Raw genomic sequence first — 12097 nt, forward strand, 5'->3', positions numbered from 1 at the left:
ACGTGCACTCTGGACATAGGTTCCGCCTACTAGGAGGTGATATACAAATTGTTCAAGCATGAAAATCTGAGGATAATCGTGAAACAGACTGCTACTATTGATGATTCTCCTCCAAGTAAAGGCACCACATGGAATGATGTGGCGAATTCATTTCTTCACTAAATTGTTGCCCACCCTAAAATTCTACCATATACATATGGTGATATGGGTTTTCAACCACCTATACATTACAGACAGAAAGTTCTTAATGCAAAGGAAGACATTTATCGGGTCTTTTAAAGCTGAGGATTTTAGGAAAATGTATTATCTACCTCCACTTCAGAAGAGGTATGGTACGCAATTCATCCAGAAATTCATGCAAGAGAATTTGAACCCTATGGACCTAAACAAAGAATGGAGAAGGGGACCAAACAAATGCAAGTGAGAGGATAGGGGTATGTATTCAATAGCCTCCTTTGTTGGCCCTTTCTCAAATATTGCTGCTATGTTATGTTGCTTATATGGTTATCCAAATATGTAGAAATTATCTAAAGAATGGGTGTCATTGATAGAAACCTCTGCTAATGGCTATATCATGGATTGGGTGACTATATTATCCGACAATTTGACCACCCAAATCTGCAATTACAGAGAAAAGTGAAATGTTCTTAAAAGAATGACTCCTCCTTTCTTTATGAGTGCCTATGTTATGGACGCAATTTGTTTTTCTTATGATTTTCCATCTCTTGTATGGAAATGGATGGACCAATTTCCTAGCCCTATTTCGGTTTATCTCGATATCCTTTGGGAATCAAAATACCATGCTCACTTCTACAAAATATATCATGAATTCATGCTCGCTATCCACCAAGAAGTCTTTGGTAGAAAAGCCCCTAGACTTACTACAAAAGCCAATAAATACCTAAAGCCTGTAGGAAAGTGGTTTGGGGAAGAATAATTTACCTACATTTTTTTTTGGTAGCCTTTTCCATCCTCATGTTTTTCCCCTTTTTGTCCTAGATAAGTTGCTAGCCAAGGAAATTGCTTATTAAACAATTGGTAAGGGCTTAACTAATGTACTTAAAGATGCCAAGAAATTCGCATGGCCATGTTTTCCCATTTCTTGTGGTACCTGTGCCTTAGATAATTTCAAGCATTCTTCAATTGAAATTGACCAATTAAGAGGCTTTAATTTTCCAACCATATTAAACATACCATACGACCTGCATGGTGTAGTGAAAGATGTTACAACAAAGGGTAAGCTCAAACTATTTTTAAACGAGCTTGAAAAATTTGATGATTTGTTTGAAATGGTTTGGGAATATTATATGGTAGAGAAATTAGAAGCATATCATCTAAGTCGTGATGAATTGATTAGATTCAATCAATATCGTCAACGAAGAATAGCCCATTTGCCTGAATCCCTGTCAAAGCAATTCCAACAGAATTTAGAAACTTTAGATGCATTAGCCTCCTCCTCAAAAGCTTCAATTACTTCCCAAGTCTTTGCAACAACTACTATAGTTGTTTAGAAAACAAGATAGATCAAATAGGAGAACAAATTGGATGAAGTATGGGAAGAGTTCAACCATATTTTGACAACAAAAGAAGCTTGGATTATAGATGTATCAGCTAATATACAGGCAGAGCAAGTTATAGTCAGCAGAGAGATAGAGTAGGTTCCAAATATTACAGGGCAAACCACATTTACGGTTCAGGCTTCCCAACAAGATACTATTCCTAAGAATCCTGATGATAATATTAATGTTGATATTGTCAATCAATCAATTTTTGCTAATGTGATGGAGATAATTCTTGCATTTCCTATTGCCAAGATAGTCCTCAATATTGAAAAATCTTGCCTTTGGACATATTTTACAGTCTGAAGCATAAAGTAGTAATGAGAAGCTCAAGGAAGAAAAGGAAGCTAGAACAGTCATAAGCGCTAGTTACAAATGAGACTCCTTTTCAAGTTCTTTGGAAAGGAACTCAAATAGCCATAGACGAGGAATTGAAAAGATTATCTCAGTTCGTAGGAGCTTATGTTAGCACTACCATCAACAAATCTGCAGAGATTTAATATCTAATGAAGGAAAAGGATCAAAGGATTGTCTAATTGGAACAAACTTTTCATATATAAAAAAAAGCAATTGAGCAATAGTGGCAAGCAAATCTTGTTGAGATACAAAAGAGATTTAATTATTTAAAGATAAAATTTGAAGTTGAAGTGAAGGATAAGGATGAAGAGATACTGCAGTTGCAACAAAGAATAGACCAACTGAGAGAAAATCTAGATATAAATGAAGTCTGCAAGGAAGAATCAGAACTAAACACACTCTTAAAAGTAGTAGGTTGTCTTATCTCACAAATTGGCCTTAATTCATGACTTGTTAAAGATCATCGATTATTTAGTAAATCAACTATCTGATTTGAGGAAATGTTATGAAGATATCGACAAGAAAATATCTGAGTATATAGATTGGCAAGACAATGCTAAGGGAAGTTCATTTGATCTTCCTTGAATTGAAGAATCATAAAAGGATATTGTGTTTGGTGACTACGATATCAAAATGAAACTAGCAGAGATGGTTATTATCAGAGGCAGAAATCTTGCCTCAAGTTTCACTGAATACATCATAGATACCTTATTGCAAGCCAATCTGATTCAGGAATGCCCAAAGGACACCTTGCCAAATGTCGCAGCTTTCAAACAATCTTGGAAAGAAACATCTAAAAATAAGGTTCAAGACATTCAGAGTTTATCGCAAGTGAACCTTGAAACTTATTTCCATTTTCTGGTGAAACCTCATAATCAATGGCTCGTGCTAAGGTGTCTCTCAAACACAGCAATACAGTTTCTTTCAACACTTAATGATGTAGTGTTTATGGGAAATATTCACATGGAGCTGATACATTTCCCCCCTCCCCCCGCCTCCCCCATTAAGGCCACTCACAGTCATATACAATATCAGAGAGTAGATGAAGAATAAATCTAGAGCACAATCATGAGTTCTTGTTGCAACAAATCACAAATTTAGTTGTCCTTTATCTTAGCTTAGTTTGTTAAAGTTTTTTTTTTAGACTTTTATTTTAAGTTTATTATTTTTGTAATATTAATAGACTATTTAAACCACTTTCATGCATTTAGAAAGGGGTCCATAATTTTGAGAAGACTACTTTTGAACTTGCACTATTGTTTGATTTAGAGTTATCTAATTAACAAGTTGAGCCTGAAATCTATATTTTTCATAAGTAGAGCAACAATGCATTGGTTACTATTATCTTTACGATATCATTATGTATTGTTGATTTAGATAGTGAATTTAATATGTGTAATTTCGTTATATAAATGCCTTGAAAACAATAAGTCATTATCACTATTCATGTGCAGGATTGGATGATTTGTGATTATGTATGGGATAACGAGATCTTTTTATGTGATTGAGTTTTAACTAACTAAATTAATTAACTATTTAATTAATTTAGTTTATCATGTATGCCTTTTATTCATTAAAGTATTGAATGATCTATATTGTTATTTACTTTGTGAAACCTTTATTTGAATCACATGTGAAGATGTATTATCCAGGGAAATAAGTAGAATAAGTTTATTCACCAATTTTACCATTAGTTATAAAATCATTTCATGATTTTTTCATTCTGTTACTATATTAAATCTCCTTAAAACAAGAAACTGGTCCCTTTATATCGAGTCAAACCTCCCAATTTCAACGGAAATGGAGTTGCTTTAAGCTCCTAACTGGGTGGTGTTCCTCGATGTTGAGGCAATCAAGTTCTAGCCTTTAACACATCCACAACTGGATTAGTGAAAATATCAATTGATTTTTTCCCACTGATTTCCATTTTTTCCTTGGAAAAATGATGACATCTGAGCCTAGATCCAACATAGTGTCCTTAATCTGTAACCCCACAATTTGAGCATCAATCCAAAACCCTATTTGTTTTCTCTTCTTGTTCCTCCTTACCCTCCTAGACTGTCTTTCGAGTAAGTAAGCGGAGATGATTCCTCCCTCAACCTCCTCTTATGGGATGGTCGCTTTAAGACTCTTCCCCATTGCCCCAACATCTGGTCATCATTCATGGTCTGTAGAAATAATCTAAGCCAGTCTTCAATGGGTCAAACTATTGTGGACTCTGATAGCTCTGAACTCTTAGCTTTAAGAGATTCTAGCATCTCCTTCTGTGACCCTCCACCTCTGGTCAAATTGTCGAAATGTTTTGTTTCTTCCTTGTAATACTACTTCTACTACTCAGGGTCATATGAGTGCTTTGGAGAGGTTTGCCATATATTCGTGGACTATTATGTGGCTCCTTGATTAGCCCCAGTATTTTTTCCTCCTCATTTGACTATATTAATATTCAAGAGAGGGGTTTCCTCTTGTACTCTTGGGTCTGCATTAATTAAATTTTCTCTCATCTATCAGTTCCTCTCTTCCCATCTTGCAATTAGTTTTGGACAGTCCTCTATTATATGCGTGTTGACCCTACACTGAGAGTACCATGGTCTTCTTGGTAGTGGGAAATATTGCACAACATTCCCTTCTTGATCACAGTTGTAATAACGAACTGGACCTCTGCCTCTTGCTCTTCCGTCCCTTGTTCCTCCTCCTCCTAGCCCTCGAGGAGTCTAATTGACTCAGAATGTTGAGCGGTCTAACCAATCATCTAGAGCATCCAATTTCCTACACTGGTTGGTGTGGTGAGTTGTTGAAGAACATAATTCACAATAATTTTTAGTTGGAACATTGGAGTATTTTTGCAGTATTGGGCATAGACAAGGTGGGTATCCATACCTCTTGCATACCTCACAGTACTCAAGTTGGTTGTGCCCAGGATATAAACCTTATGATCCTGTTTGCACAACTCCTCCTGCAGGTGTAGGCCTAGGTGGTCCTATTGGTGTAGAAGTTGTACTTTTGTCTTGAAACCTCAGACATTCTATATCAACATGACCTTCCACTAAGAAGGTTGTATACCATACATTTGGTTGTGTTGGGAAAGTTGGTTGAAAATCCTTCAACTTCTATGTCAAACTTGCAATTTGATGTTGGAGACCTAAAATGGATAGATCATGCGGTGTCGCACACCCCCCCCCCCCCTTGATACTCATGTGGGTATCCTGCCATAGCTTCAATCCAAGTTTCTTACTCAAGAGCATCTTGTAGTGTATCAATTTTCTATTATGTCAATGGCATACATTTGTGAGGGGATAGTGCTTTGATAAGCCAGTCCCTTTTCCTATTTTGAACTTCAGGTAATGTAGTTTACCGATTACGTCCTTAAATCTTTGCGTCAGCTTGCATGTAGTCTCTCCCTCCCATTGTTTTATCTCCCACGACTCTGACAATGCTTACTGATTGGTTTGTGGAAGTTTAAATTCTTGTACAAATTATATTTTAACATCATTCACGGTTGGGTTTTGGTGTAATGCTAACCACTTTATGAACCATCTCAAGGCCCATTCCTTGAGAGTGGTTTGAAATTCGATTAACTTCACATCATCCAATGTGTAGAGGGCCCTCCAGATGGATTCACACAGATACCAATGTTGTTCTATGTCATCGTTCCCTTTACCAGAGAAATCACGATACCTTCTAAATGATCCCGCCATTTTTGACTTAGTCTGTGCTAAGAGCATAAATCCTTGCAATCCAGGTTGTAGCGTCCCTTCCAAACTCATGCCACTACTACTAAAACTAGCTTTATAATTAACATGTAATCTATGAACTCTTATAATTTTGATTAACTTAGATATGAACTTGCCAGGATTGTGATAGAGTACGAGGGGAAGGTTGGGGGAGACACTACCTGAGCTTTAGGGAGGCAGATCATTGATTCCTTTGGATGCATCATCTTGAACAAATAGCCTCCTTATAGAAAAATGAATGTCATATTCTAGGCTTCCCTCCAAGCTTAAGTTCCCCTTTCCATCCAACATCTCCCTCTCCACTGGCGGGGTTGGGCCCCTATCACCTTTTGTACCCACTTTGGTTGTGGTCATATTTGCCCCTCCGACTAATCTTCCTTCAATACTTTATCCTCCTTCTAGATCTCTCAACACCACTCGTGCTTGGTGAAATCCCTATCTTTTTCTTTTAAATGTCTGTATGGATCTTTCTTGCCATTTCTCTGTGATCCATGCTCTCCTTTTTTCTCTTAGATCCCTAGCCTTTCAGGAGTCATGTGCATCCATCCTTTCGGGAGTCTCATAGTTCCCCTCTTGGTAGCATCCCTCCCTTTAGGTACTTCCTCCCAGTAATATATTTTTATGCTTCCATGCTTGTATTCTAGAACACCAGCAAGGCCTCTTCCACCATTAAGACCTCGATCCACAGGGTAACCTCTCTTACCAGCTTCCCTCGCACCCCCGATTGGAACACAACTTCAGCTTTCAAAAAGTATTGATTTCTTCCTGCTGCAAATTAAAAAATGTACCCTTCCAACATGGTCTATACCCATAAATCTACCCCTCTCATCAAACCTTGACGAAGATGATGTAGCACTTTGAGATCTGCTTGAGTCCAAGTTGTTAGTGCCTAGATTTACCTCAGGCTGAAAAGGTAGGATCCGGGGCCAACATCAAACCATGCTCAGCCTAGTAGCTAGCCCTACCAGGTCAGGAGAGTGCTCTCTCCAAGTCAATCTCAAAAAATAATGATCGATGAGGCCTTGAGATGAATGAAATATCTTCTGATCTTAGGCTAGGTATGAGTGCAAGAGAGTTTGATTGAATAAAAAGATAATTTGTTGGCTCAGATGGAAAGAGAGATTTTGGGTGCGGAGATTGAGGCTCAATCCTGCACAAATCTCAATGGGGCAAGGTAGGTAATCATTTTGGCACTTAAATTTGAATGAGATGGAAGGAATAGATAGGTGAGGTGTTGAAGAGGACAAGAGCAATCATGGATCCTCCCCAAACAGCTGAAAACATCAAATAACTAAAGCAAACTTCAAGTAAAGCACTGCAATTTCAATGGATTCTACTTACACTCTTGTTTGTTTAGTTCAAAAAAAACAAGATAGATAATGGCATACAATCACATAAATTCACAATTACAAAAGAAAGCACTGTAACAAGACAAATTTCCACATGGATCCCAAAGAGTGCTGCAAATACTGGTCTCAATTCCTTAGCCAAAATGCTGATATGAGTAAACAATGAAGCTCAAGGGTTTCTCAAAGTCCAACCATGCTGATGACTGAAAAATAACATAATATAGACAAACATAGCTCATCCTTGCCTCTAGGGGTCAATCTCACAAGTTTAGGAGCTAATCCAACTGATTCTAAACTGAGAACTAGAAACTAGGCAACATAACAGCATGCCTCTAGAAACAAGGGAACTGATTCATTTAGTTTCAAACAACCTCTAAACTGATGAATCTACCTCTAAAAGTGAAATCTAACATATTTAAATAATAATCCATCAATGTTCATCAAATTAAATCATAAATTTCCCATTAGGAAAGTGAAAAATTCAAACTAGGCGAAGCTGGGCGAAAAACAGAGCAAAACTTGGTCAAACTGGCAATTTTTCCTCTATGCGCCGTGCGTGATTCTCTATGTGTAGTTCCTATTTGGACCCACTTTTGGAGGCCTTCCCGATGTCCAAATTTACTCTAAGTGTGCTTGTTGGAAAGGCCTGCCTGTCTACTTTGCAACCTAAGTGGAATTTTTGAATTTGGCCTCCATTTGCCCCTCCAAAATTCAGTTTTTCGAACACTTCTTCCTGTGTGTCCAAAAAGGGGCAAAAAGGTCATTTTTTGAGTTTTTTTTGACATTTTTGAGGTCTCAAAACCTATCCAAATTTATTGGCCATTGGTAGGTAAGCATATTTTTCCATGACATATCCAAAGATGCTGAGTTTTTGTCATTTGGAGGCTCCCATCAAAAGCGAGCGCCAGGTGGCGTGGCGCATTGGGCAAAAAAGCCTGTTTTTCCTCAAAAATTTCTAGTTCCGCACGTTCTGTGTGTATTAGCTATGTTCCCACACCCATTGGTCGTGTATCCAGCAGACATAACCACACCTTTTCTGTCTTAAAGGTGCGGACCACTGCATGCGCTGCGCCACTACCCAGGTGCGCCATGCATTTTTGCAGACCAGTTTTGGAGGCCTTCCAGATGTCCAAATTTGGCATGGGATAGCTCGTTGGAAATTTATTTAAGTCTAATTTCCAAATAAACTAGAATTTTTCAATTTGGAGTTCATTTGAACAGTTAAAATCAAATCTCCCAAGACTGGTCAAAATGTGAAAAATGAGGCTACCTAAAGGGATAATGTTGTTGCAGTCAACTTTTGAAGCTCTTCCTCAACTCCAAATTGAGCTCATGATAGCTCATTGAAAATATCCTTGTGTCTAGTTATCATTTGAATCATCAAGCAAGTCATTTGGCCAACCAAGCTAGGAGAAAACTTTATTTTCCCAAGGTCACTTCAAAGGTGTATCAATTCTCTCGAGGCAACTGTATTTTTGACATTTCTCTAAAACCATGACACCTGTGTAAAAGGTGAAGGAGATTTTTCTTCATTGGCCTATTTTGGACAAAAATCTCTCTCATGTTTCCTAAATTCATCTTTCCTTTCTCGAAAACATCATATGAGTAAAACCTACCCCGATGTGTGGAACAGGGGATTTGTCGAAATGAAGGGAAATGAAGGAGATAAGGGGCTTCTAAATTCTTGAGGAAATTTTTGGAAGTAGGGAGGGATGTTAAGAAATATGGAAAAGTGGAATTTCAAATATTGAGTGAGGGGAAGGGGTCCAAAAGGGCAAAACACAGGCCTAGTCTAGAAAATTGTCAAGTTGTAGCAAGAAACTAGGGTTTGTGCGAAAATGAGGAATTTGAGGGATATAAATGATAGGAAGTGTTTAATAAGATATATTAAGGATGGGGGAAGGTGTATGAACATCAGGATACAAGTTTTGCTGATGATTTGACCATCCAAGAGAAATTACCTTCAAAACCCTAGGAGAGGGAAATGAACTTTACCTAGGCACAATTGAAGCATGAACAAGGTGTAAAATGACCCATTGGAACCTAACATGATGATGAAAAACCTCTAAATGATGGTACACTCAGCTAAATGGTAACATGGACCGACATTTGGACAACTTTGACAGGAGTAAAAGCAAACCCTAGACCTAATACCTAGTGACGAAATTTTGTTTGAAGACTCACTGAAATGACAAAATTTGACCTTGACACCTTAAAATCACTTTGTAAGAGCATGTTTGATCACTGGAGGAAGGTTGCAAAGACTGACAATAACATTGGCTCCAATGGGGATGGTAGCTCCTTGGAGGTGCCAAGAATGGCAGATCTTTGGGAGAGTAGACAGTGCCTTGATCCATTGGGAAATGGAGTCAAAAACTCAAACTAAAATGCATGACTGAAAACTGATGACTCAACGACACAAATTGACTCTCACTCAACTAAAAACTGACTCGATACTTAAACACAACTAAAAAACTGGAAAATAATGCTCAAAGTAGAGATTATTCATCAAAACCTACTCTAACAGTTTCATTCATCACCTGATCAAGTGAAATGAAACGACCAATGCAACCAAGTAAGTATTCCGGCCGCTGTTTGAATTCTCTGCAAGTGCTTACTTATGAACAACAAGAGAGAACTACTGAAAGGCAACTCCCATGAAAACTTATGAACAGATCCATTGAGTACTATAGATTCTCTATCCGCCTTCAAAAACATTGCATAAGGATCTTGAAATTCATGCACACTGGAACTTAGCTCATCCAATGGATTACTTTCCTTCTCTTCATACCATGAATGCAAACTTTGTTTTGAGCTTTGTGACGAGACTCCTGTTAAAAATGACAAAGAAACCAGCTGCCGGATCAAGTTTATATCAACACACATTTCAAGCTCACATGTAGTCAATGGAGAAGGACTTGGACTGCATACATCATCCAACACATCAGCTATTGGATCATGAAAAACTCGAAAAGACTGCTGCAACCCATTTTCTATTGGTTCCGATGAGATTCCATGATTTCCTATAGGCTGCTCATTTGAAGATCTATTATGCAATTTACCCTCCAAAAACTGAAATGATTCAAAACAAAATGGTACAGAATCATCATGTATCATTTGATCATATGTGCCAGCTTCCAAGTCTTCATCTGCAACTTGACAATCAATGGCATTCGGGGGTTGCAAATCTGGATATGAAAAGTCCTGAACAAGGTTTTCATTGCCCTTAAGATGATCTAGATCAAAACTTGTCGACAATTGATTTCTGATTGCATGAAAGTTATCTTTGATGAACTGAAACGAAGCAAAACAAAAATGCAAAGATCCTTCACTTACTTCAATATTTGTTGCACTTTCCTTGTCATTTCCATAGGTGATATATGATGGTTGAACATTGTATTCGATTTGCTGAAAATGAACCTCCTCCCACAAACTAGCTGTTGATTTGTCTGCAAGATTAGCTTTTGTTTGGAGAACATAATCATCATCATACTGATCAAACTGAGGCAAATAGTCAGTATAAAAAACATCATCAAGCATACATGTCCTATCAACAGATCTCTCTTCTCCAAGATGATCTACAAAACAATCATTATCAGATCTATGACAACTAGGATAAGAAACAAAATGTTTTGGATCAACAACTTGTTCTTCTTCAATCAGTGAGCCGTGGGCTTGAACATCATAATCATTCCTTGTGGTGATCCTTTGCATAATCTCTTCCACTACACTTACCAAAATGTCAAGCTTTACCTCTAGAGATGTTGATTCCTCCAGATCTATGTTTTTCATCTCTTCTTCCTTCAACTTTGCCCTTTGGATCAACAAATGAGCCTTTACATCTATTACATTGTTCTGCATCTCTTCAAGTGTTGCAAGTTTCCATTCTCTCAGCTGAAACTCCATTTCCAGATCAAAGGCACCCAGGTAGTGCAAGAGAGCAGATCCAAGAGGAGGTATTATATTAACCGGCATCGAAAAATATACTTGGTTAAACCTAGAAGAAAATTGTTTTACTGTCTCCCCTGGCAATCTTTTCAGCTAGTTATACTCTTCTATAATCAAGAAAGGGTTTTGTCGTACCACCCACCTGTCGAGAAAAACTTTGAAAAACTACTAGAAATCTAAGATGCTCGCATCAGGTAGGGTTTTGAACCAACTCTTGACTTTTCCTTGCAAAGAAAGAGAAAAAAGCCAAACACTGACATCTTCTTCATCAACTTCAAAAAGGTCAAGAAAGGACTCAAAATTCAATACATGTCTCTCAGCAGTGATGTTTTTGCGTTCACCATCAAATCTTGGTAGATATATGTCATGATTTTTAGGAAAATCATGGGATATAGGAGGTAAAATCAGAGGCTTGTACGGATCTGGAATTTTACAAGGTATAGGGGTATGTATAGAAGGTGTAGAATTAGTCTTGGTCTCTTGAGGCTCATCAGTTTGAAGACAGTCATCATATAATTCAGAAGAAGGGTCTTGATCAAGATCAAAGGCATGCAAATCTTTGGTATTCACAATCTTCAAAGGGAAGGAATCAAATGCAGGCTAAGGATCTCTTCTCAAACATAGTATACTTTGAAAAGCCTTCTTGACATTCGCGGGAAAAGAGAAGAAATAATTTATAATGAAGAAAAAAATTTCTTGGATGAAATTCCAACTTGAATACCCGATCTTTCCATAGTGTCCTTTCATGTTTTTGCTGGTCAGGTTCATCCTCCAGTGGAGTCTTTGGATCTGATCTCAAAAATGATTTAGAATTGCCAGGTGAATGATTTCAGCCTTTCCAGTGTTTGATCGTTGTCCACCATCAACAATCACATCTGAACTTGATACATGTTACTGGGGCAATTTGCAAGTCAGATGTTCAGATTATAAGACTAGACCGGAGATTGACTGAAGCAAATTTTATCTACTTTCGCTAATGCAAAGCAAGAGCATTTTGAAGGCTACCTGGCTAACTTCAGACTCCGTCTGTAGTTTATAAAGCAAAAACACTAACAAGAAAATAAGATTTTCTTCCCCAGTATGGTCACCACTATGTTAGTGCCTAGATTTACCTCAAGCTGAAAAGGTAGGATCCAGGGCCAACATCAAACCA

This window comes from Pinus tabuliformis, chromosome 3_1, assembly GCF_031772625.1.
Source record: "Pinus tabuliformis cultivar Carrire ecotype Pingquan chromosome 3_1, CPIR1, whole genome shotgun sequence".
NCBI lineage: Eukaryota > Viridiplantae > Streptophyta > Pinopsida > Pinales > Pinaceae > Pinus > Pinus tabuliformis.